The 26,844-nt window shown below is 39.0% G+C and overlaps 1 protein-coding gene across 1 annotated transcript in view; it reads left to right on the top strand.

The window, feature by feature from the left end:
- Positions 1–26,844, top strand: part of UACA (uveal autoantigen with coiled-coil domains and ankyrin repeats) — an 82,456-nt gene that overhangs the window by 11,094 nt on the left and 44,518 nt on the right. The window lies entirely within an intron of this gene.

Below are 26,844 nucleotides of genomic sequence, written 5' to 3'. Positions count from 1 at the left end.
ATGTCATTTTTGAATAGCATAGGTTATTGAAATATGCAGAACAGAGCTTATATGAATGTGTAAATTATTAATGTATCAAATATTTTATTTGACTGTTAAGGACATAGTCTGTTTAGAATATTGGATAATTGGCTATTTTTGTTTTCTTGTATTGCTTTGTTTTTTCAGGATTTTTATAAAAATCAATGTTTTTTAATATAAAGTATTCTTTTACTTTCTCCAGTATAAATAAAAGGAAAAATGTGATGCAGTTTTAAAAGTATCTTCTTTCATTTTACTGTCAATACTGTTTAAGTACAGATATTCTAAAGACAGAAAGATCAGGAAGGACAAGAGGTCAGAAAATCTGGTTTGAATCCAGGCACTGTTACTTCAAAGCTGTTGGGCAAATCACTTGATCTCAGTAAGTTTCAGTTCTTTGTCTTTGAAGACAAGATGGGGATAATACCACTTAACCTTTCTACCCTCCCAGAGGTTTAGGGAACTAGAAAGAACAAATACATTTTAGAAGTGGTATAACAATATAAATAGAAATTTTAACAATGGTTGCTACCTGTCAATTAAACCATTACCTTAGTGTTTGCTTAGTTGTGCTAAAATTGTACTGATTTGGTTCTGAAAGTATGGTAAATGCGGCTCCTCAGATCTCTTTATTAGGTGAAGGGTAACAGCCATTGTTTAGATGTAGAATGAGATGATTTTCTGAATTGTAGTGTAAATTGCTTTCACTTTGAGTACAATTTTTGTTTTTGTGCAAAGGAATTTTGACTTGGATAGTTGAATACAATTTCTTTTTAAGGTGACAGATACACATTTGTTCCCCCACTAAGTTTCCATCATAGAAGAGAGCAATGAATGAGATTCCTAAAGCTGTGGAAAACACTACACTGTGTATTTGACAGAGTGGAAACTCTAGCTAGTGTTTCATATTTATGACTGTTGTGAGTTGCTCATTCTATGGTATTATTCACAGCTATCATTGTGCTTGCTCTTTCTACTAGTTAATACCAATAGGCAAACTCCTTGGCTTATTTTGCTGGGAACAAGTCTTTGGAATTCTGCTAAGGAACTGGATCTACTTCTCTTGGCATATTTGCCATTGTATAAGTTATCACTTTGAGATGAAAAATTTCAGCAAAATTCAGTTCCACTAATATTTGACGGACTTTTTTTTTTTTTGGTCTTAATGCTTTTGTTGCCTGCCCTCACTTTCTTCTGTCCCTCCTGGAAACTGTTATATAGCCCTTTGGAGCTTGCCACACCTGGGGTCCAGTGTCAGCCTGCTGGCAGGTTTAGCTCCTTTTTTTTTTTTTTTTTTAAAGATTTACTTATTTATGTATACAAGAGCTGGGGTACAGGCCAGAGGGGTGCGTGTGTGTGTGTGTGTGGGGGGGGTGGGTTTGCATTCACCAGAGACAGAGTGGGGAACACAACAGCCAGATTGACTGAAATATACTGCTGAGGGGAGCAGCAGGCAAGTCAGGAGAGGTCTGCTGTGCCATGTGTGTCACCTCCCTGGCTGGGGATCGAACTTGTGCTGCAGTGGCTGCTGATAGCTTCACAGGTCGCGTCTTAACCCCTTGTGCCACCAGGGGGGCCCGGTTTAGTGCCTTTGTAAGCTGAGCTCTAGGAAGAGTCCTCTTCTTGGTCTAGGAGGTAAAGTTCCTTAAGCTAACAAACATATTTATGGTCTGTTACACTACACTTAAATATTTATTTGATATGTACTTTATGTCACTTTCTTTTTTTGTTTTGTGCTAGATTGTGTGGTGGGGATGGACACTGTCTTAATCCCAAAGTAAGTGAGCTGAAAGCTCTGCCAGCCTGATCTCAGGGATGCAGGCTTAGTCCTCGTTTTCCTCGAGGAACCTTGGTTGGAAGAGCCTGTATATGACCTACTTTTTCATTTGGCTCATTGACCTTGTATTTCACACCTAGAATCAAACTGCAGTTTTGTGGTATGGAAATTGTCACTGATTCAGAGTTCTTTACTTCTGGTTTTCCCAGGCCTTATGACTTAGCACGAAAATGGCACTTTTATTTCCATGTTCATGCTTCATTCTTCCCTAAATGTTCCACCTCTTGTTACAACTGCAAAATCGGTCCTCCAAAAGGTGACAGTTTTACAAAAATTCTTTTTATTTTCTTAAATATAAGAAACTTCAGTTCCTTTTTTGATTTAACTAATTTTAAAATTCACATAATTTATATTCTTCGTAAGTTTTAAAATAGCCTTACATTTTATTTCTCTAGCAAGTTTTTATATTAGAGTTTTTAGCATTTTAGGATTGGAAAGGACTTAGAACTTTTCTAGTCCGGTGGCTAGATCACCTTTAGGCTTTTTGACTTCCACCCAGTTTAGAAATACATTTTCTATTGTGGTGTGGAAGTGTGGTAGGTAGAATTCTAAAAATGGCCCTATGGCTTCCTACCTTAATCCCTGGGATTTTGAATATGATGAGATAATATGTCCATGATTATGTCCTGTTGTATGGCAAACAAGATTTTCCCGCTGTAATTAAGGCTAAGAATCACTTGACTTTGAGTTAGTCAAAAAGGAGATTATTCAGGCGGACCTATTCTAACGTCATGAACCTTTACAAACAGGTTTTTCTCTGGCTTGCAGCAGCATTGGAGGCCTGAGAGATTTGAAGGACAAGAAAGGCTTGTCACTGGTTGCTGGCATGCAGATGGATTGGGCCATGTGAGAGGAGGGCAGGTGGCTTTAGGAGCAGAGAGAGGTTCTCGGCTGATGCCCACCAAGGAAAGGACCTCAGTCCTACAGCTGCAGGGAATGAACTACCAACAACCTGGAAGCAGATTCTTCCTGAGACAAGAGCCCAGCCTGGCTGGCACCTTGATTTTGGCCTTGAGAGGCCCTAACCAAAGAACCCAGTTGACCCCACCTGGACCCCAGCATGGTTGTAAACTAATAAATAAGTGTTGTTTTAAAGCCTCTAAGGTTGTAGTTATTTTTTACACAGCAATAGAAAACTAATTTACAAGACTGTTTTGCAATGTTATGAACAAACTCTGTGGGAGAAATGGAAGTCTTCTAACTGAGAAAAATCAAAATGAAAATATAGGTACACCCTAATATTAGTCATGTAGAATGTTCACTGGGAAAAGAACAGCAGGGCATATACAAGATGACCATAGTTAGGAATTATGAGGTTATTGTTTCCATTTTTTTTGTTCTGCTGTGATTTTAATAATTAGAATAGATTTTTATTAATGTAATTTATAATGAACTTATTTATAAAAAACTGAGAACTTAACTTTATTTGGCAGTTTATTACTAGGAACCTGCAAATTCAAAGGCTGAGAGATTCTTGCTGGTAAGTGTTACATGTGACAAACTTGTTTTCCCTAATTTAGCTTAAGTACTGAATGTATCACTTGGATACTTAGTATCAAGAACCTGTAGGTAGTAAACTAAGAACCCTATGTTTTGTAACTCACCAATTCACCGATTTGCTGAGGAAATAGTGTTTGCTGTCCTGTGTTTTGAGGAGAATGCACAGGCCTATGCCTTTTCTGAAGAGCTGCTGTGTAGAGGTGCAGGAGTGGAAAGGTAGGCGGAAAGTTGCTCTAAGTGGTGTTTAGAACAAAGCAGTGAGAAGCCCATCCTTACCTATCTTCCCGCCACTTGAAGTGCTTTAGCCTAATTGAAGAGTTTTATTGCAAGGGGTCCTGTAAGTTAAGCTTTATTAACCAGCTCTTTCTATATACACACAGGGGACATAGAACAACAGGTTTCCTAATGCTTAGATCTCTTTGCCTTCCTACTGTGGAACTATTTGGAGAGCTTGGGGAAGGGTGAGTCACAAAGGAGGAAGGAACTGCACTTAGGACCCATTATAAACACTTCTGGGTGTGGTGGTGTGTTTGGGTGCACTCTGAAGGCAAACGGAGTGTCTGTCTGATTTAATGCAGTGAGGCTGTTATGTAGGGGTTTTTTGTTCTTCGTTCTGCCGTGTAGGATAAATTTTCCTGTGTCTGCTTCTAACTGCTTAGCATTAGAGAAACTCCTTAGAGAGGACTGTAGTAGGGAAGGAATGAATGACATTGCATCTTTAGATGAAACCTTTTCATATCATTATTTTTGTTTAAGATTAATTTATTAAAACTCACATTTCTATCTACATAGCATGCTTTCACTTTTTAGTGTTCCTGGGTGATAGCACTGATTTGGTTTGGGCCTCCCCTGGTGGCGCAGCGGTTGAGCGCTGGGCTGCGAGGCTGCCCGCAGCATCTGCAGCGCTGGTTCGTTCCCTGCCGCCAGCGAGGGTTCCACCAAAAAAAAAATAAAAAAAAAGCAGTAATTGGGAAAATGGACTGGACTAAAATGATATCATTTCCATTGGACCATTGGAAGTGTGACTACACATGTCTAAAACTTACAAAACACTTGTAAACCCAAAGTCAACTGTAATAAAGGCCACATTTTTTGAGGTCCTGGAATGGCGTTCGCCACTTTCTACCTTCACAATTTCAAAACTTGTGAGCAGGCCAATTGTATATGTGTAGGTGACCCTTTCTTTCTGCTGGGTTTCCTGAGTCCCTGTTTGGCACCATCACTTAGCAGAAGAGACAGGCCCTGTGGTTCTTGGAGGGGACCCAGATGATAGCGTGTGTGCCAAGGCTTAGAAGATGCAGAAATCAGAGTGTTATTTTCTACTGTTAGTATAATTCTTCCTGCGCTAGAGGTGAAATTAAGACATCAGGTTCTTGCTTCATATTTTGGCTCATTGCTTGGTCCTGAGAAACTTCACTTAAATTTGGCACCTTAAGACTTCATCCCTTTAGGGCCTCCCTGGTGGTGCAGTGGTTGAGCGCTGGGTTGCAAAGCTGCTCCGTGGCCTCTGCGGCGCCGGTTCGATCCCCGACTGCTCCCCGGCCACCGGAGGAGGGTCCCACATGGCGCGCAGACCTCTCCTGCCGCCCGCTGCTCCCCTCAGCAGTGTACTTCGGTCCTTCTGCCTGCTCTGCTCCCCGCTCTGGCTCTGGTGAATTCTCTCACCCTCCCGCGCTTCTGACTGTACCCAGTGCATGTATAAACAAAACAAACAAACCAGCAAACAAATAAATAAAGCATGCCTCTATTAAAAAAAAAAAAAAAAAAAAAGACTTCATCCCTTTACCCTGCTCTCAGACCTACTCATTGGTGCTTCACTGGGTTAGCAAACTCAGCTCCTCTCCTCGCCCCTTCCCTGCTTCTTCCTCCCCTCCTACCCCCCTCCTTTTCCTCTCTTTCTCTTTTCCTTTGTCTGCTTTTCTCTGAAGGAGAAATTATTAATTTTCGGAGAAAATCCAGGAGGGTCTTAAAATTGGTTCTTCCATATAGGACTTCACTTGGCCAGTTCTATCACAGATTTGTACTTGATAAAAGCTAGAACTATTTAGTTTACAAAGGTTTACAAAATTTCTTATACATTTGAAGTGATTGAATTTACATATAACACCTAAGGACCATAAGTATTGTGAAAGCAGTTTAGATCAATTAATATTTCATAATTAAAATGACTAGGTTTTCAAATGTGATTCCTGTTTTTTTTTAAATCATCCAAGGAATGTTCTGATTTGTTGTTTTCTTCATTCTTTTTACTCATGTAATCTATTGCAGAAGCTTTCTGTGGTGTGTTTCACATTTGCAAATGGTATAGAGTGAGAAGTAGAATTGGGAGGTAAGTTGCCAGAGTCATGAAATGGGAAGAGAACAAGGACTGGACATGAACTGTTGTTTTAACAAAGAACTTTCTACTACATATAAAATTCTAGAAGCAATAGTAGTAATTTTGTTTAACTTCTAACACAATTATCTTCGCTTATACTGACTTAAAATATGGTAATATTCTTGGCTAAATTATATAAGTTAGTAGAAATAAAAGTATTGTCAATGAAGTTTTGTTTTTTAAATATATAAACTCCTGAGAATTTAGTATATATCTTACATATCTATAAATAAAGTGTGCATTTTAAAATCAGTTGAATGGCTTTTTTTTTTTTTTTTATTTATTTATTTATTTATTTGTTTGTTTGTGTGTTTGTTTATACATGCACTGGGTACAGTCAGAAGCGCGGGAGGGTGAGAGAATTCACCAGAGCCAGAGCAGGGAGCAGAGCAGGCAGAAGGACCGAAGTACACTGCTGAGGGGAGCAGCGGGCGGCAGGAGAGGTCTGCGCGCCATGTGGGACCCTCCTCCGGTGGCCGGGGAGCAGCCGGGGATCGAACCGGCGCTGCAGAGGCCGCGGGCAGCTTCGCAACCCAGCGCTCAACCGCTGCGCCACCGGGGAAGCCCAGTTGAATGGCTTTTTGAAGTAAAATTACTTTACATTGGCAGGAATAAATCCTCTGTTAAGAGACATAATAATAAAGATATTGAACTTAAAACTTCATGATTTCTCAAGTATAGAGATTATTTGGAAACTTGTTGAATATTTCAACATTCTATTAAAATCAGTAAAAATATTTTAATTCTAATTATGTAGTAAAATACAGTTTTTAGTTTGCTATAAATAGGAATGGACTATGAACACAAAATAAAGAATTTCAGTTAATCTGGAAACTACTTATTTCTTCATGCCAAATTCAAATTATTCTTTATATACAGCTGCTTGACTGATGTAATGTGTGAACATACAGAGTTGCTTTTAAGAGTTAGTAAATGTTTCATGTTCTTCCAAAACATGAAAACTAATTAAACCAATTAACCAATTTAGAAGCTTGGCAATTAACTTCCAAATCCCAAGCCAAGGGTGTTTCCTACACAGGTATTTACCAGCACAGTAGTAAAAGTAGTATCCCCAACATTAAGTTCCAAAATCTGTTCAAAGTATACTTGAAGTAAGAAAAAATAGCAGAACTAAAACATTTGTTACTCATTCCTGTTTTCTCTAATTATAGATTTCTCTGATTATAAAGGTAATTTAGAAATTACTTAGAATGTGGACATTCTTCCTGCCTTTTACCTGTGGCATATCAAGATCTCGAAGATATATTTACTACATAAGAAAAGTAAGCTGGAGGACAATCTATTCTTCTAATCCCAGTTTAGTTAGGAGAAAAGTTTCTTTAATTGGAAAAATATACACACAATTTTTTTTTTAAGATTTATTTATTTATGCCTACAAGAACTGTGATACAGGCTAGAGGTGTAGGGGATTCACCAGAGACAGAGTGGGGAACAGAATAGGCAGAGCAACTGAAATACACTGCTGAGGGGAGCAGTGGGCAAGACAGGAGAGATCTGCTGTGCCATGTGAGTAGCTCCCTGGCCAGGGATCAAACTTGTGCTGCAGTGGCTGCAGATAGCTTCGTAGGTTGCACCCTTTGCACCACGAGGGAGGCCCAATTCTTAAATTAGTTAAAAATAGTTTTAAAAACAGTTTTTAAAAATAGTTTTCTTACAAATTATTTTCTGTGTTGAAGGGGTGCAGAAATAAGATGTTCTTACACATATTCCTGAGCCTTCAGAGCTTTAAGAGAGTGACTCAAGAGATTTAGAGTGTGGTCTGTGTTTTGAATAAGTGCACACAGCGCCATTACTTTGATATATACTGTTTTGAGCTGCTTCCTTTAAGAAGTAGCTTATGTGGGGCAAGAACATAGGAAAGATATACAGGAAGTAAAGTGACTCTACTTAAAACAACTTCTATGTTCATTTCAGAGTATCTTTGAAGAAAAATTTTGAAATTAAAAGAATTTGAAAACCACATCTGAGATAACTGCCCATATCAAGAAGTTGCGAGAGAGCTCGAGGATATTCAATAATTAAAATCTTAAACATCAAAAAAAAACCTTAAACATCAAATAGGTTGCCAATATAAATTTATGTACTCTGTGGACAGTGAAGTTCAGAAGACTATTCATTTAAAATAAAACTAATGAGTCTTGAAGTGCTTCATATTATTTCTCTGTGCTATGATATAAAATAACTTAAAAGTAACCTAATTGTTTTGATTATCTGTGTTTTCTAATTGTTACATAATACTTGTTTATGTATTTATTATGTAAAATGAGGAAAAGAACTACGGCATTATACTTTGTAAAAATACTTTTTTTTTTAAATTTTATTTTTATATCCCCCATACAATTGCAACCCCCTTATTTTGACCCCAACCCCCCTCCCCGCTCCCATACCCCTCATAGAGTGTCTCTGGTTCATAGTTATTTGTTGATTATGATTTTCACTTTCTTATAGTTATTCATTTTCCTGGTCCCTTATTTAAGTTTTCTAGATTCCTGCTATGAGTGAGACCATCCGGTATTTTTCTAGAAGGGATCATGCTCAGTGAAATAAGCCAGAAAGAAAAATAAAAATACTTTTATGATAGTTAGAAACATAAATGTAAATTTTTCTTCTATGGATTACCTTCCCCACTCAAAAGAAAATTTCAGGGAAGAGGAATAGTATACCCTTCGCTATACTATTTAATCATTTCAAAAAATCACATGTATGCAGTTTATAATCTAAAATAATTAGTATAAACCTTTTTAAAAAAGATTTCTTTATTTTTATATAAGAGCTGGGATACAGGCGAGAGATACCAGAGGGTGAGAGGATTCACCAGAGACAGAGCAGGGAACAGAACAGGCAGACTGATGAAATACACTGCTGAGGGGAGAAGCAAGCGTGGCAGGAGAGGTCTGCTGCGCCATGTGGGACCCTCGCCGGCCAGCCAGGAATCGAACCCGCACTGCAGAGGCTGCGGACAGCTTCACAGTGCTGCATTCCACCCACTGCACCACTGGGGAGGCTCCAATTAGTATAAACCTTTAAGCAAAAACTGCCTGTTTTCCTTAACTTCTTGTACCACAACCACACTGTATACTTCATACTTCAAATGGAAGGAATGTAGAGTTTAATATGAAAGCAGAGAAAGAATGTTCAGGACTGATAGTGAGTGGGAAAACAGACATGGACTAGGGTGCACACTGTGTGCTGTAGCCCTGAGGCAGGCAGCTCTGCGTACTCTCCTCGTGAGGTTCTAGAGGAATTGACTCCAGGACCAGATCTTGAAGGGCTCAGCACAATTCTGGTTCCCATTGTTCGTTTTCTGTGAGATTTCCTTTGTGACACTATGTCTTTATGATAAATCCTGTTTGTCATAAGATAACCGAATGGGTGTGTTTCTTACAAGTAAAGAATCTGAACAGAACAATATTTGTTGCGGAAAATTGAAAAACCACAGAAAATTTAAACAAGTTTTTCTAATCTTGCATTCCATATTTGTTAACTCTTTGGTTATTTCCCTCCATTTTTTCCCTTTGAGTGTTCCTTAAAATTATGATGTTCTGGGCCTCCCTGGTGGCACAAGGGGTTAAGTCTCAGTACTGTTAAGCTCTCGCCAGCACTGCTAGGCCAAGGAGCTACCCACATGGCACAGCAGACCTCTCCTGTCTTACCCGCTGCTCCCCTCAGCAGTGTATTTCAGTAGATCTGCCTGTTCTTCTCCCCACTCTGTCTCTGGGGAATCCTCTCAACCCCCGCCCCCCCTTCACCTCTGGCCTACATCCCAGTTCTTATATGCATAAATAAATAAATATTGAAAAAAATCTTTTAAAAAATTATGATCGGGCCTCCCCTACTGGCGCAGTGGTTGAGCGCTGGGCTGCGAGGCTGCCCGCAGCTTATGCAGCTCTGGTTCTTTCCCCGGCCACCTGCAAGGGTCCCACCACAAAAAAAAAAAAAAAAAAAAAAAAGAAAAAAAATTATGATCTTCCAACTTTGATTTAGTATTTGCATGCTTTTGCAGTGTACTGAGTTCTGTGATCTTATTTCTAGTTCAGAAGAAAATTAAAGCCAAGTAAATGAGAATAATTGGAGAAATGATTTTGGAAGTATGTATTTTTAAAACCTGAATTTTGGAAAAATTTAGTTTCATTCTGAAAAGGACAGCAAAGAAGCTTCTAAATAAAAAAATCAGTACTGTTTATAGTTTTTACATTTTGCTCTATGTTGCTAATATAAATCTAGTAAAGGTTTGATTTGAAAGTTTTGTTAGGGGAGCCCCCGTTCCCTGTTGCTAAGGGGAAGACCTTTAGTCATCTTAAAAATTTACCTTAGATTTGTTTAAGCAGAGATTTAACCTTGATTGGATCTGAAGATGATGAATTACCTGGAAAGTTCACTGAGGAATTAAATATCATCTTATTCATGTACCATGAGAACTGAGTGGCTGACTTTTGGGCCAGACACTTTTCGTCTAGTCTCTCCGTAAATTTGGTGAAGGTAGAATGAGAACAATGGGAATAGATGATAGCATCCAAATGTGTGAAGTCATGGTGTTTTGTGACTGGGGTTTCCGTTATCTTGGATTATTCCTGCCTGGTCAGTGCCAGAATTCCTGAAAACCTCCTTCCACATGTTCCTGAGCTCACATTCAGGTACATTCATAGGATTTTCAGCTATACCTCCACCCCTTAAATGATAATGTTGGAAATATATGTTCAGTCAGGTTATGGTCCATCTACCTCTGTGGAGAATTAAAAGATCTTTCACCAGATGTCCTCTTTAAGGTTCAAAGGACAGTGTCAAGTGTAAAGATTTCCTTTCCAACAGAGAAGAGAAAGCTTTACCTGAAGTTGTTGGCTACCTCCTCTCACAACTATTAGCAGCAGATGCTTTGACAGTTAAAATGACTGTGCTATTCTTACTTATTGATCTCTACCTTATCCACTGGGACCAGGTGGGTCTGTGGACTTTCTTGGTCAGAAGGAAATAATGCTAAAGATTGATTTATTCACATTCATCATGGGGATGGTCACATAATCTGCCAAACATTTACTATTCCTGGACTAGATGGTCCCAATGGCTTGATTCTATTATAAATATATATTTTAAAATTTAATATACTTTAAGACAACAAGGGAAGGAATTAATTTTTAGGTTTTTTTATGTGTCATGTTGCTTGTGAGGGTAAAATTGTTTAGGAGTCATCAGATTTGTAAAAATATCAAATATAGACAAAAACCTATCAAAATGTCTCAAATCTAGCAAATAAAGGTTTTAGGCTAAGATATATTGCAAACCTGTTGCCCTTTTTGGTTGGAGCTTTCCAGATTGTTTTTTTCTGGCTTGGTGTGAATTAATAGAGCCATTTGGGGTCAAAATAGAGTCACAGGGGGTCAAAATTTATACTTAGGGAACACTTTACATATAAGAGTTCAATCCATAAAAAGGTCACTCTTTAAGGCAATTGTAGGTATGTCTTGATTTAAAATACTGCAGTGTGTGTACTTCCCAAAGAAGCCACAAAGCACATATTTTAGTTGGTTATTGTTATTAGTATTCATTTACCACAGATTTTCTATGCAAACTGAAACTCCTTAGTACAATATAAAAGTGTCAGATAAATGTTGTTGATTATGTTATAAAAATCAGACCATACACATTAGAATTTAAATCAGAGGTGTAAAAGGACTATCATTTACTTTGGTTTCTGTGCTCTTACAGATTCTTCTCTTTAAAGAGTGCAGCTATCTGTGAGTGTATGTGTTTAATATATTTCTGTGCGTTATTTCTATCAGGCTTGATGAACACCAGCTAGCCTTTGAAGCAAAACAAACATATTTGTAATATTATTTTACATTTACATACCCAATTTTTATCTGAAGTCATCAGGTTTAGAAATTTTTTTAGTATTTTTTCATTTTAGTTTATTTAGTCAGGAATTCTTTAATTTCAGTGTTTGTTGATTTCAATTTATTCAGTCATTCAAAAGACCCTTAAGTGCCTGTGCAGACAATTGGCTAGGTTGTGGGCACAGTGTGCTCCCTGCTTTGAAGAACTTGTAAACAATTAGGAATACAGTATTACAATGCAAATTCATTTAAATGTGAAGCTACAGCTCTATTTCAAGAGCTCTATGAAGGAAAGGTGTATCAGAATATTAATTATAGGGAAGGTGTGACTTGGTCCAGAGAAAGTTTCTCTTGGTCAGAGAAAGTTTCTCTGAAAAAGTTGAGCTGAGATCTGAAAAATGAGTTGTTGTTTAGTAGCACAGGGGAAGAGAAACTGTTTCTAGGTGTCCTGTGAGAAGAGTGGGCACTTACTTTTGAAGAACTTCACTACTCTGAAAGAGATTAGAAAGCTGGAGGCGGCCTGGAGGTCTGAAGGAACCAGACTGTGAAGAATCTTCGAGGTCATGTTCAAGATTTTGATATTGAGCCATAGCAAGTTATTAAAAGAGTGTAAGTACAATACACTTACATTTTAAAAGTTGAAATTGATAACTGTATTCTCTAGTATTAGTGCTCTCTAACCACAACTCAGCATCTTGGTGGTGGTAGTAGCAGTAAGACTTAATTGCCATTTGTTTTGCACTTATTCTGTGTCAATACTTTGGAGCATACCCCAAAAGAATAAATATATTAACTCCAGAGAATCAATATATTAACTCCAATTCTTATGAGGTAGTTGATATTTGCTTCACTTCACAGTTATGGAAACTGAAGCTCAGATTATGAAATTTGATTAAGGTTCTTAGCACATAGTAATCAAACTCAGTACAGATTTTATGATGCCAATCCCTGTTGGTGAACAGGAATTCACTAAAATATTGTCCCTGTACACTTTATAGCTAAACTGTACATTCAGACAGGTTCCTCAGGCTGTTTTTAATAATGATAAATTAGTGCCGCTTTGATTTTTCAGACCGAATTAAACTATTAAAAAATGGTTCTTGGGCCTCCCTGGTGGCACAGGGGTTATAGACACAGCACGATCAAGCTATTTCCAGCCACTGCAGCGTGCATTCTATCCTGGGCCGTCCAGGGAGCTAACTCACATATGGCGTGGCAGATCTCTGTCTCACCCACTGCTCCTCTCAGCAGTATATTTCAATAGATCCACCTGTTCTGCTCCCCACTCTGTCTTTGGTGAATCCTCTCACCCCCTCACCTCTGGTCTACACCCCAGTTCTTGTATGCACAAATAAATCTTTAAAAAAAATATGATTCTCTTAGTTGCCAGCAGAGGGAGCCAGAAAGTTTGATATTGTAATAAGCTTTGGAATTCTGTGAGTTAGGGATATTCATTCATGAACATTTCTCTTGAACTCGTTTTAATACCCACTTAAGTGAAATATGTGTATAGTGTTTTCTCATTTTGATTTCAGAGTAAACTTAGTGTATCTAGATATTGAAGTCTGAAAAGATGTATAACAAATACAATGTTTTTGTTATCTTATAGGAGGCATATGCAAGCTATCCATCAATGGATAGGGATGTGTAAGTCTCTTTCAAGGGTGGGAGTGTTAAATGGTGAACCATAATATAATCTACCACAATCTGTTCTCTGAGCATCAGTATTAACCTCCCACCCTTCAGCATACAAAATATATTTATCTCTCCCTCAAGGATTACTTCAGGAATTTCTTTCAGTCACATGAGTCTTGAAGTCTAGAACCTTGTTAGAATTTCTACATCATTTATATTTGTAGATTTTCTTGATCTAGAGGCCAGTCATCTTCAACCCTCCACCTCCCCAACATGCAGTGGAGGATCAGGGTCAGAATATCCATAGATTGCATTTCGTTTCAGAAAGGGGAAGAGTGGAGGCACAAGGCAATCATGGTTCCTGAAGTTTTGGAAATCTTGCTAGGTAAACGTAACGAGAGCTTCTTTTCTCCCACTGGGGGATGTTCCTTGATTGGGCCCTGATTTTGCTCCTACAAGTAGCTTCCTAATATATTGTTTTCCATTCCTCTGTGCTGTGCCCTCTGTGAGGTGTCCTCTTTAATACATCATCCATTTCCACATTTGAGCAGAGAGGACAGTATGTTCTCTACTGGGGAATGAGTTAAGAGTTGAGCACCTTTCCTAAGAGTTGAGCACCTGCCAATTCCCTGTAGAAATTTGGGGGCCCAGAGATGATCTAGAAGAGTAATAGACCCTTAACTCAGCCTGAGGGTTGTTTTGGAAGCTGTCTTTTGTTTTTTATGTATTTGGTTCCAGTCAGATCCATGTCAAAGCACTATATCCTCAATTCTTTGAGACGTACATTTCCTGCTAGACTTAAATAGTTATCTTGAGCTTACTTGGCTTCTGTGGGACACATTTTAGTGTCTTCCTGTGGGAAGTCCTCCCTCAAGCCATTTTGTTCCACTGAAAGGGTTTACTGGGTGAAAGGAAAACACTTGTTTCCTCTACACACTGCTCACTGCTTACTTCTTGCTCCAAATATGTGTGTTTTTCCACATCAAGCCTTTCTGCCATTCTCTGCAGACACAGAGTGGGTATCCTACAATTTAACTTAATTCACACGCTACCCAGAGTTAGCTCAGGCCTCCCCAAGATTGCTCCTCCACTTCCCCCTCCATGATTGCCAGTCAAGGTCTAGGTTGTCACCTGTGTTTATGACTGACTACAAACCCTTCCACAGGTGCAGTAACTTGGTAGAATGGCTCACAGAACTCAGGAAAACTGTTTACTTACTAGATTTTCATTTTATTATACAAGAATACAACTCAGAAACAGCCAGGTAGAGGAAATGTGTTTGGTAGCAGTGGGGATGGGAGAAGGGCTCCCCACCTTCCCCAGGCAACCCTGCTTCGGCACCTCCAGGTGCTCTGTTTCCCAGAAGCTCTCCAAACCGGGTATTTAGGATCTTAAGGGAGGCTTCCTGAGAGAACTGATTAAATCACTGGCCATTGGTGATTCATTCCAGCTCTGGTTCCTCTCTTCTTCCCTACCTGAAAGTTCCAGCCCTCTAATCATAAGATTGGTCGTGCTGGCAACCAGTCCAATCAGCAGTATTAGGGGCTTTCCAGAAATCACCTGATTTACAAATTCAGGTGTGGTTGAAAGGGGCTTGTTATGAATAGCAAAAGATTCTCCTTTTTATTATTCTTATTACTTAGAAATTTCTAAGGCTTTTAGGAGTTTCTCAAGTCCAGGAAATAACCGAAGCACAGCTTTTATTTTACAGTCTTTTAAGCAAGTTATCTATTGATATGTTTTTACATTGTGGCTTTTAATTTACCACTAATATTATGTTGTTTTCCAATCTCCCAGTAACAATTAACTCACACATTTTTATACTTTTGGTGGTGGTGATCGTTAAGATAGCCCCCACTTCTGGTACCAATTTCTGCAGCTTTGGGCTTTCTGAATTTTGGTGGTTTTCAAAATAACAAAAGGGTGTTTCTTACTAACTTTGTGTTGTAGACTGTGGGTCAGCCCTATTTCTGCTCTGGTCTGTGGCTCCCCTCCAGAATCATGGCTAACGGAGAAATTCCATGAGATACTCTAATCTCTTGATGAAGAAACAAAGCAAGAGAGGGCTGGCCCAACCTTGGGTTATTACTTGACATCTTTGCTTAGGTGTGATGTGCATCACATGTTCATATTCTGTTGGCCGACACTTAACATGTGGGTGATCCCCAAATCAATAATATACTGATTTCTATTCTTTCCATATGAGACACACACAAGCTGCACATCTAACTTGGGATATATGTAACTGTCTTGCAAGGAGGAGGGGACTGAGTAATCGCAATAATAAAGTTTACCACATAGTTCTAGATGATACACAAAAAGCCAGAGTATATCTTTTTTTTTTTTTTTTTAATTTAAGGGCATATTACCTTAATATACTCTGTCAGTTGGGGTTCTCCAGAGAAATAGAGTTGATAGAAGATTGACATCTGTCTGTCTGTCTGTCTATGGATCACCTATCCAGCTATCTAGGGAGATACTTGTTTACTTTAAGAAATGGACTACATGATTGCGATGGCTGACGAATCTGGCACTGTGAGGCAGGCCTGCATGTTGGCAGGCTAAAAATTCAGGCAGGATTTATATATATCAGTCCTGAGGCAGAATTGCTTCTTCTCTGGGAATCCAGTTTTTGTTCCTAAGGCCTTAGGCAATTGGATGAAGCCAACCCACATTATTGAGAGTAATCTTCTTTATTAAAGCAACTCAATTTTAGATGTTAATCACATGTACAAAATACCATCACAACAACATTTAGGATCACATTTTACCAAACAACTGGGCACCAGAGCTGAGCCAAGTTAACATCAAATTCACCGTCACATATACACAGTACTACTTTACGGCAGAACAGGAATACAGAATACTTTGTCATAGTTCTCACGTTAAGGCAGCAAACAGATTAGCTTAGTCACAGTTAATAAACCAAGCGCAGTTTTTCTGGAGGTAATTAAGCACCTAAACCAGGGCTTGGGAAACTATAATCCACTGCCTGTTTTTATAAATAAAGCTTTATTGGAACACAGCCATGCTTATTCCTAATACATCATCTGTGACTGTTTTCATTCTACAATGGCAGACCATAGGCCTGCAAATCCTAAAAATATTAGTATTGGGCCCTTCACAGAAAATGTTTTGCTAACCATTAAATTAGACAGAGAAAAGGCACTTCTCCTATTTGCTCTGTCTGGTCCACTCCTGGAAGTTCAGTGTTTCCAGTTAAGTGTGAATGTATACTCATTAAATATTATAGTAGCAATGTTTTATTGTTTAAAGCCCAAAATTTTACTAGAGCCATAAAAACTAATAAATTCTCAGGTTTCTAAATTAATTTCTAAGTTTTATTACAGCCATCCAGATTTAGATCACATCCTAAGTACAATTTTTATGGATAAAATATATATGAATGCTGTTAGTTTTTAAATGACTACTTGCATATCTTTGGAATTGAAGAGAGAGTACTTTTTAATAAAATTTTATCCACCTTATATTATTACATATTTCACTATGTGTGTTAACTGGAAATAAAGTCTCAATGATAATTAGACAGTTTATTAGATAATCAGAGTGAAGGTTAGAATACGGGGAAATAGTTTGACAGATTTTACTGTGATAACAGTTCCAACAAGCACAATTTTGAATTTAGGTAGGAACAGTGAGTCTTTGACATAAAAAAATGTAATTCTTGAGGAGAGGGAGTAGAAAGGGCTTCTGGTTCTAAGTTGTTTTGATCTAAAGATAGTTGATGCTGCCTAAAGATTGTTGAAGGCAATGCTAGCATTAGTCTCTTCCTTTCTAAGGATGCAAGGTAGAGACTCAAAGACTGGGGACTCATTTAAATCTTCTATCTGGCTCCTTGCTCTTTAGTGGGGGTTAAAAAGACTAGCTTTACCTGCAGGCAGCAGATTTTGCATAGCTTTTTCACAAACACAAGTCTATGCAATTGGTTCTGTTCTCTTGTCTGCTCTAGCAGGCAAGGGTTGTGTTCCCAGAACATTTCACAGTATATTCACATGTATATTTTCCTCCTTTTATAATGGTAAAAGTTTTATTTCTGAGGCCAACTCACCCCCCCCCATTTTAGATTATGGAGTAATGAAAGTAAACTATTATTTCTCAATTTGATTGTTCTCATAACTATAAAATTGAATTAGTTTATAAGATGTATTTGTTCCAAAAAAGTATTGGTAGATTGCAGCTTTAGTTAGTGGAGAAAGTCTTGACTGAGGATTCTGACAGTCCTAGGTTTAAATTTAGTGACTTACAAAAGTTCCTCTATTTACTGAGGGTTCCATAGGTCAGCAGTTTGGACAGGGTTCTGCTTCATGGTTGTTCTGGTGGTCTGCCGGGGTTACACAGGAGGCTGCCATTATCTGGCAGCTCCTATAGGGTTGACTGGTCTTAAATGGCCACACTGATATGTCTGGCACTTGATGCTAGCTGGCACAATGGGCGACTGGGCTCCTCTCTCATCCTTATGGAGGCTAGTTTGTTCACGTGTGCCAGCAGCATTGTAAAGGGGACTGTGCAAGGCCTCTCGAAGCCTAGATCAGAAGTCCTGCAACTCCAGTTCTGCCTCACTCCATCTGTCAAAAAAAGTTACAAGTCCATTTCAGGTCTAAGAGATAAGGAAATAACACCATCTTTTTTAATGGGAAGCCTGGGAAAGTCACACTGTAAAGAGACAGCCTTTATGGGAGTGAACAGAACTAGCAGCAGCTGTAGCTGACCACTCCAGATTGCCGCGCTGCTTTACGTGCCTTGGAAAGTACAAGTAATATGAGCTTGATGGGGGTCTTCCTAAAGTTTAGTGGTTATCTCTAGAAAGCACTTAGAAGTATTTCTTAAAAAAAAATTGGGATTGAGTCCTCATTTTGTTATAGGCCTGAATATCACTGGAGTATGCATTTCTTCTCATTATTAATTTGGCCATGTGTCTTAAATACGGGGACATATATTAAGACTCATTGGGGTGAAATCCTGTATAAAATAGCTGTCAGGGAAGTTAGGTGTTTGTATAGAACTATTATTCATTTAATAAATGAAATCAATGGACTTCTAATATATTTACAAAAACGTATTTTCCTATACCATTGTGTTTTTATGTACATATCTTTGTGTTTTTCATTTTAATTTTTAAAATACTTTCTAGCAGTGTAAGGTTTATTATCAGTTAAATTTTTAGGAGTATTTTGAGTTCCAGGCATATGTATGTTTTAGTTAGTGTTTCATAGCAAAATTAAGAAAAAATATATATAAAGTCAAAGAAACAAAAATCTTTTTCCATTGTGGCCAAACTCCACCAGAGGCTTTTTTATAAGTATATTGCTTATAATTGTTCAGAACTTTTGCTATATTACTTTGCCAGGAGTAAACATTGACTATCTGTACTGTTTGGGGATAGATATAAGATATTGGCAAAAGTGTTTGTTAAAATTCACCTGTGGTTCACTGATATGTGTAAGGTGGGGTGGGAGGCATAGTAGACCCTTCTCAGATTTTCCATTTATATTTAAAAAAAAAATCACTCATGATATTTAGACATCTAAACAACTAACCTGAGCACATTTTTCTGTAATACTTTTTTAGAAACAAAGTTTATTTTTCCCATTCAATGACTTGCTTAGCATTTTAAGGGGGATTTTAAATAAAATCTTATTCAGCCAGAGAACTCTGTTCTTGTATCATATGTATTATAATTCATTGTATTTAATAAACATACATCTATTTACTTTGGGATTTTATGCTTCTTCTCTTGAGGAAGGGAAAAATAAGTAATATGACAAAACAAATGCTATTATTAAATTTGGAGAGGGAAGTTCTTGTCTTTATTTTTAATAAGCTTCATTGGGTGTCTAGACAGTTCTAATAAAGAAACAAATACCTGCAATAGGGAGGGGTGGACAGTCTGGTATTTATGCAGCAGACTAGAATAGAATCAAACAGGGTGGTTACAAATTCTTGTCAAAGCAGTACTTTCTGAATCTCTCTACCTCCTGTTCTTTCAGCTTTTTTTTTTTTTTTTTTTTTTCAGATTTCATAGCCACTGTTAGTCCTGAAGAGGTTAGATTTTATTATCATATTTTTGTCCTTGATATTTTTATATTGAGAGAGCCAATAAGACAGGATTAAGACTGCTATTTATTGCCTTGGTCAGAAAAGTAATTAATAGGAAATAATTTCCCCTTTCTTCTATTTATTCTATTGACTCCTAACTGCATCCTTTCAAATCATACAATGGAAGGTTTGAGAGGATAAGAGAGATAGATGGGACATAATTAAGCATAAAGAAATATCAGGAAGGGAAGAGAATTAGGCATCAAGGAGAAAGAAGCTGTAGGTACAACTTTTGATTTCCTGGTTTAACATTCTTCTTTTCCTTTTGTGTTACGCAAGCTCTGATTTGCTGTTATGTAAGTGGGAGGAATAAATAATCTTTGGACTAAATGAAATGGGGGAAATATTTCTAACTATCATCAATCCAATGAACTGTAGAACAGTTCTTAATTGTGCAGCCTAATCTTCAAGGAATGTTTATGCTTCATGTGTTTTGCTTTCTGCTTTTTGCTCTGTTTTCAATTGCAGTAGAGCTTGTCTTGGATTTAGCAGTGGGGAATGTTAATAATTATAGGGTATTATAGATGCCTGTTGTACTGTATACTTCAATTAGATATTTAGGGGAATTTGCCTAAACATACGTGTCATTTAGTTTTTATTTAGGGTTTTTGTTCTCTGAGACTTGTTTGCCATAGTCTGCCTCAATGTACTTTTTCTTGAAGGGCCTTATCTTGAGAATATGATAATGGAATTCTATTTTGGAGATGCTGTTTGGAGATGCTGTTTTTCTTTTATGGCGAACCTTTTCAAATAGTTCATTGAAAAGTTTGTTTAGGTTTCCAGATCTGGGGCAGGTAAGGTAGATTATAGTATCTGTTATGTTACAATAATTGATTAATCTTACAAACATTTCAAGGCAAGTTGGGTATTGTGGGTTGTTTATTGTTTTATATAAATTCAGTTGGTTATTGTGTCATATAAATTCGTGGAAGTGGAAAAAAAATAGTATGTTAGGATGAATTATTTAGACTTGATTCTAAAGCAGCCAAAAGAACTTTATGGAAAGAGTTGTCTTATTTCCTAAGAAGTTCCTTTTAAAAAATATTTGATAAAGCTTCAGATCTGGTGGTGCCTGCCTTCTTCTCTCCTCTCGTCTCCTTCTGGGATCCCTCTTACTCATTTTGCATACACTGTGTTGGCAGTCTTTCAAATATGCCAAACTGGTTTTTTCCCTTTGTCTGAAAGGGAACAATTCATCCCAGCATACTATTTTCTTTTTACTTCCAAGAATTTATATGAAACAATAACCAACTGAATCTTGAAACTTGCCTTGAAATGTTTGTAAGGTTTATCAATTATCTTAACATACAGATGCCATAATCTACTTTACCCACCTGGCTTTTCCTTTTATTCAGTGCTTGTCCTCAAAATCACCTCAGAACTTTCTGGGTTAATTAACAGGAATTCCCCACATTCCTGTCACATCTCCTTCCCTGTTTTTGCCTGATAATTTGTCTCTATAGTAGTTGTGAAAGATGTTAGAGGTAGACTAAACTGCCTGAAACTCCACCTCACTGCTCTTTTAGCTTTCAAAAATTATTTGCTAACTTTAAAATACTACATTATTATGTTATTCTGAAACAGTGCTATAGCTCTGCTATCATAAGTCAAAGGACAGTGCCAAGCTAGAGGACAGGTCACTGTCTATGGGTTTTCACCCATGGGCACAGTTGCAAGACCACTCACATTCAGGGAACAACAACAGTGGGCTTTATTTAACAATCAGGGGAAACAAAAAGGCTGGTTATCTCACCCCGATGGTGTCCACAGTGTCCAGAAGTCCCAAACAAAAGGCTGCTCATTCAAGATGGTGTTGTAGTATCAATGAAGGCTTGTAGCTGGTGGCATACCAGCAAGAAATGGGCCAACTCACAGTGGCATCTGGAGGTACTCACAGGTGGGGTTGCAGAGATGACACCGCAGGAACCTGTCACAACAGTCTGAAGGCTGGACTAGATAGCACTGGATGCTGGACTGGACAGCAACAGAGGCAACAGCACCCAGGAGGTGTACCAGATGATCAGAAGTGGTAGACAGCTCTCTAAGGTGACCTGGACACAGAGTGCTGGTCACCTGTCAACAGTACTGGACAGCCACTAGGATGCAGTGTCACAGACATCAGTGTTAACAGTTCTTTGTGAGTTGTTGGCTACACCAACAACAAACAGTTCTTTGAGACACCAGGCCAAGGCCTGTGGTGCTACTTTCAGGCAATGTCAGAGGCAGGGCAGGAGGCAGGGGCAGGAACAGGAATCCTTAAGTTGGGTTCTGCCTTCCTTAGATCCTCTTTCAGGATTCCCCCATACTATAAGCCTGATTGGATCAATTTCAATTCTAAGTGACTGATTGGATCATTTTGCACCAATCAGCTCATTCTTGATTTTCAATCCAAATAATTAACTAATGAGCTGGGCTTGAACCTAATTGGTGTATTTAGCTCACACCTGATTGGTCCATTCTACAATCCAGGCATCAAAAATAAAATAAAAAACATGGTACCTGAACATATTCAACCTGCCCTGATCTCAGGGCAGACTCATGGGCTGATGGGCTGTGAGGAACCACAGCTAGAACTAGCCTCCGTTGGCCTGGGGGCATTCTTTACCTGACATCCCTTCAGTGGAGTTGGGTGTCACAATGTATAGGGAGGAGGCCTCCCGAAGCAGCACTGGGACATGGATCCTAGTTGCTGCAGGGTGAGTTCTGCTGGGCACCTGCAATATTGACCTGGGATTCCACAAGCCTCTTTACTGCCTGTGGCTTCAGGGAGCTGCAGCCCTGGAGGTGGCCCAGTGAGGCCCCATGCTCCTCCCTGCACTCAAAACCAGGGGCTGCATATCTTATTGTTGCTTCCTATGTCAGAGCTTATTCCAGCATAGGGAAACCTTGCTAGTGCAGCCCCAGAGGGGCAGCATAACCTAGGGCAGCATGGTACAGAAACCATTGTTTGTGTACAATGGCCTGCTGCCACTGCCAGCCTCTGCTGGCACTCTGAGCCCCAGTAGGGCCACTTGTGGGGGGTGGTAAGATGCCTGCCATCCACTGCCAGTTGTACTGCCTATAAACAGCATGCTTCTGGGACCTGGCACTGGAGCCCTGAGGTGGAGGGGCTCTGGTACTCACACCTGGCGAACCAGACCTGAGGTGGGTCTCTGTAGCCATCCTGCAGCTTCCTGCTGCTGCTGCTGCTGGAGCCTTGGGGCTCTGGTAATCAAACCATGCTTGCACTGAGGGAGGTGCTGCCCACCGGCAGCCTGCTCTTGTGGCATGTGGGAACTCCCACCACTGCTGCTGCTTTCAGGGCAGTGCACACCAGCTACTGCCTAAACACGCTGCAGGGCGGGAAACCACTGCTGCCACTTAGCCTCCAAGTGCCACCACCCAGGCAGTGGGCCATGGCAAAGCTGGTCATGCTGTATGGCTTGTGCTTCAGGGTTCCAGTTTCACGTGGATGTAAAGAAATAATTAAGTTTGATGTAGTCCTATTAATTTTTGCTACTGTTGCCTGTGCTTTTGGTCTTCTGGCTTAGAAATCATGAATCTAATGACATGAGGCTATTTTCTTTTAGGAGCTTTAGATTTTCAATTTAAAAAATTTACTCATTTTGAAGTTTTGAATGTGGCATAAGATAAGCATCCAACTTAATTCTTTTGCACGTAGATATCCAGTTTCCCCAGCATCATTATTTTCAAGAGACGATCCTTTCCCCATTGTTTGGTCTTGGCACCCTTGTCAGACATCATTTGACCATATATGTGAGGGCTTATTTCTGGGCTCTGTATTCTATTTCACTGATCTTTATGTCAGTAACAGGTTGGTTTGATTACTGTAGTTCTATAATATGTTTTGAAATCAGGAAATGTGATACCTCCAACTTTTTCTTGATTACTCAACTCTTTGGGTTCCATGAGATTCAGTATAAGGGCTCTCATGATGGCTTTTTCTGTTGGAAAATTATGCTGTTGGAGTTTTGATAGCTATTGTGTTAAGTCTATAAATCACTTTGGGTAATTTTGACATCTTAATGATATTAAATCTTCCAGTCCATGAATACAGAATGCCTTATTTGTGTCTTCTCTAATTTCTTTCAACAGCGCTTTGTCATTTTCAGAGTACAAGTCTTAAACTTCCTTGATAGGTTTATTACTAATTAATATATTATTTTTGATACTCTTGCAAGTGGAATTGTTTTCTTAATTTTGTTTTGGATTGTTCATTGTTAGTGTATAGAAACAGTTGACTTTTGGGTGTTGGTTTTGCCTCCTACAACTTTACTTAATTCATTCTAATAGTATTTTTGGGGTTTTCAATGTATAAGATCATGTTGTCTGCAAGTAGAGATAATTTTACTTCTTTTACAGTTTGAATACCTTTTATTTCCTTTTCTTGGCTAATTTCTCTGGGTAGCACATTGAATATATTTTGAATAAAAATGGTGAAAATGGGCATCCTTCTCTTGTTCCTGATTGTGGAGGAAAGGTTGTTAGTTTTTCACCAGTGAGTATGGACTCCTGCAGACCTAGTGCGCTTTATGGTGACCAACGCAAGAAAAATTACTTTGGGCTGGTCAACCACAGGTGAAGCTTGGAAACCACGTTGGGCGCCAGCTGTTATAGGGCAGCCCCGATATTGAACGGGTTGCCTGGCTGTGGGTCCTCACCCGCGTGCTTAAAAAGGACTTATTAATACTCCACTATAGGCATACACAAAAGGTTAATAAAAGGTTTATTTACAAGGGAAAAGGAAATAAGGAAAATGTGCAACTCAGGGAGAAAATAGGGAAATAAAGTCTTTAATGCGTCCTACCCGATCCGCCGACCTGGAAACCCAAAGGCACTCTCAGAGCTGGCCAGACGCTGTTAGCTGGCGGAGAGCCAAAATGGGGGACCCCTCCAAAGCCCACGTGTCTGCCTTATATCAATCTGGCTGCTTAACCCCACCCTCAGGTCCCAGCCACCTTCCCTTTGGTGGGGATGGGATTTGGAGTTCCCAGTGTCTTTGGCTTTGGCCTGGGGTGGGGGTGGAATCCACAAAGCCTGTGTGGAATTAGCTTTAGGACATCCCTTTCCCCCTAACAAGTATGATATTAGCTGTGTGCTTTCCATTGTATGGCTTTTATTATATTAAGGTTTCCTTTTATTCCTAATTTGATGAGTGTTTTTATCTTTTCTAATGCCTTTTCTATATCAATTGAGATGATCATATAATATTTTTTGTCCTTGATTTTGTTAGTATTTTGTATCATATTGGTTGTTATTCATAGGTCCTTGTATCCCAGGAAGATATCCCACTTAGTCATGGTGTTTAATCCTTTTAGTATACTTTAAAATTTCATCTACCCCCCTCATTGTTCTGATTATTTTTTAAGACAAATACCAGACATAAGAAGTAAATAAATAAACAAACAGGTAAACATATTGTTATAGGGCAGCCCCGATACAAAACGGGTTGCCTGACTGTGGGTCCTCATCCGCACGCTTAAAAGGACTTATCAATACTCTTCTGCAGGCACACAGGGAAGGTTAATAAAAGGTTTATTTACAAGGGAAGGGCAAATGAGGAAATGTACAACTCAGGGAGAAAAGTGGGAGACAAAGTTTTAAATGCGTCCTACCTGATCCGCCGATCTGGAATCCCAAATGGCACTCTGAAAGCTGGCTGCGAGCCAGGAGCCATGAAGCCAGGAGGCGAGCCAGAGAGCGAGCCCGAGAGCGAGCCCCCCAAGGCCCATGTGTCTGGTTTTATACCCAACCTGACTGCTTAACTCCACCCTCAGGTCCCAGCCACCTTCCCTTTGGTGGTGACGGGATTTGTCTTTCCTGATGTCTTGATGGCTTTGGTCTGGAGTGGGGGTGGGGTCCACAAAGCCTGCATGGAATTAGCTCAGGACATACTTTCCCCCTAACAATATCATTAATGGTAGATACTAATAAGCATTATGAAGAAAAGTAAAACTGAGCAGAAAGATAAAGGGCAGCAGGCTGGGTGGGCTTGGGGCTGCTTAAATATTGAGGTTTGAGAAGCCTTCTGGGGAAGTGACTTGAAAAGAACCTGAGGGAAGATGAAGGAAGAATCTTTAAATACACAGGTTATAGCAAAGGTGGGAATTTGCTGGGAGCTCGTGGGAAATAGTTGGAAGGGAGGGTGAGGAGTGAAAGAGGAGATTAAGAAGGGGTCTGGGGAAGCTCAGGAAAGTAGTACAAGAGGTCGCACAAAATTGTCTCCTGAGCCTCAGCAAGGACAGCTCCTTATATGGCTATTATAACTCATAGGTTTCTCCCTTTCATTTGATTTCCTTTGCCATTGCTGTCCTATTTCGAGAAAGAATGCACTTGCTTTGTTAACCAAAGGACAGGCTTGAGTTCTACCCCAGATTTCCTCTGAAGAAGGGTAAAATAGAGTGGGTGGAGTCTCCGGGTCCAGCCAAGAATCCATTGTGATGTCGAATGTGCTTGGGAGAAAATCATTGTTTCAAAAATAATACATTGTGGTGTCGGACCTTATGTACCTTAGAATATGGGCCTAATATTTTAAATGTAAGTAGTACGAAGCAGATTTCTTAATGAAATTCATACCAGAATTTTCAACTGGCAGCGTGCTCTGTAAACACTTATGCTGAAATATTTTGCATTCCCATGAAACAGTTTTCCCAAGTCTGTCTTTTTGGAGGAAGTGCATATTGTTCTCATGTTATTGTGGTAACTAGAAGGTAGAAAATACCCTCAGTTGTGGATGTTTGTTATAGGCTTTGATGATGTAAGTTGATACAACTATGTTAAACATCATAGTGCAGAGAAATTGTTTTGTCCCCAAGTGGAGTTTTATTTACAATCTAGTTCAGTGTTTAATGTGCGTTTGCCTTCATTAGTATTAAATCAGTTTTTTTTAAATCCCTTAATCTAGGTAATTTGGTTTTCCACTGATAAAATATTTACTTGTCATATCAGCAGGGTGCTAAACTTGGAAATTAAGAGTACCGAGTTAAATTTAAAATTTGTTGAAAAGTATTCATCAGAAGGTAGTCTATTTAGTGTCTTGGCGGTGCCTCTGGCTCTTCTCACTTAACATGTTAGGAGACAGGCTGGCAGCACTTGTAAACTGAAACCTGCTTGTATGCAGAACCAGACTGATATGAGTACACAGGAAAATGGAGAAAATTTGAGTGTTACCCTGTGTGTGTGTTGGGGTGGGGGTGGAGAGTGGAGGTGGTGGGGTGGTTCCTTAAGTAAAAGTGTGACACATTTGCTTAAAATAAATTTTGATATTCTGGCCATCAAGGCTATTATAACTTCTTGATAGTTGATCCTAAACTGGTTTTAAATATTGCTTTGTGGAATAACCAAATTTGTCTCTTAACGATATTGCCGAGTCACATGAGTTGTTTTGCTATAATAAGCATGTTTTACGATATGTTTGAGTCATTTGCCCCAATAGACCTGAAATTTATTACTCAGCAGAGAAGCATGCATTTACAGTATATTCTTAGCTGCTCCTTTCTTCCACT

This window comes from Talpa occidentalis, unplaced genomic scaffold, assembly GCF_014898055.3.
Source record: "Talpa occidentalis isolate TD23 unplaced genomic scaffold, MPIMG_talOcc4v2.1 talOcc4.11, whole genome shotgun sequence".
Taxonomy (NCBI): domain Eukaryota; kingdom Metazoa; phylum Chordata; class Mammalia; order Eulipotyphla; family Talpidae; genus Talpa; species Talpa occidentalis.
Note: the sequence above shows the minus strand (reverse complement) of the source record. Positions and strands in the feature narration are given on the sequence as shown.